The sequence below is a fragment of the Bison bison genome, unplaced genomic scaffold, assembly GCF_000754665.1.
Source record: "Bison bison bison isolate TAMUID 2011002044 unplaced genomic scaffold, Bison_UMD1.0 scf7180017864298, whole genome shotgun sequence".
NCBI classification, from domain to species: Eukaryota; Metazoa; Chordata; class Mammalia; order Artiodactyla; family Bovidae; genus Bison; species Bison bison.
In genome coordinates this window covers 1,010,357-1,010,611 of record NW_011494870.1, presented here as the reverse complement: position 1 = coordinate 1,010,611, position 255 = coordinate 1,010,357, and the positions used below count along the sequence as shown (strand labels likewise).

Below are 255 nucleotides of genomic sequence, written 5' to 3'. Positions count from 1 at the left end.
TTTTCTGGGCTCCAACATCACTGCAGATGGTGACTGCAGCCATGAAATTAAAAGACTCTTGCTCCTTGGAAGGAAAGTTATGACCAACCTAGATAGCATATTCAAAAGCAGAGACATTACTTTGCCAACAAAGGTTCGTCTAGTCAAGGCTATGGTTTTTCCAGTGGTCATGTATGGATGTGAGAGTTGGACTGTGAAGAAGACTGAGCGCCAAAAAATTGATGCTTTTGAACTGTGGTGTTGGAGAAGACTCTT

At 42.4% G+C, this 255-nt stretch overlaps 1 protein-coding gene across 3 annotated transcripts in view; it reads right to left on the bottom strand.

The window, feature by feature from the left end:
• The window catches only part of LOC104996776 (phosphoserine aminotransferase), a 29,340-nt gene that overhangs the window by 11,439 nt on the left and 17,646 nt on the right, over nucleotides 1-255 (bottom strand). The gene's annotated exons all lie outside the window — the stretch shown is intronic.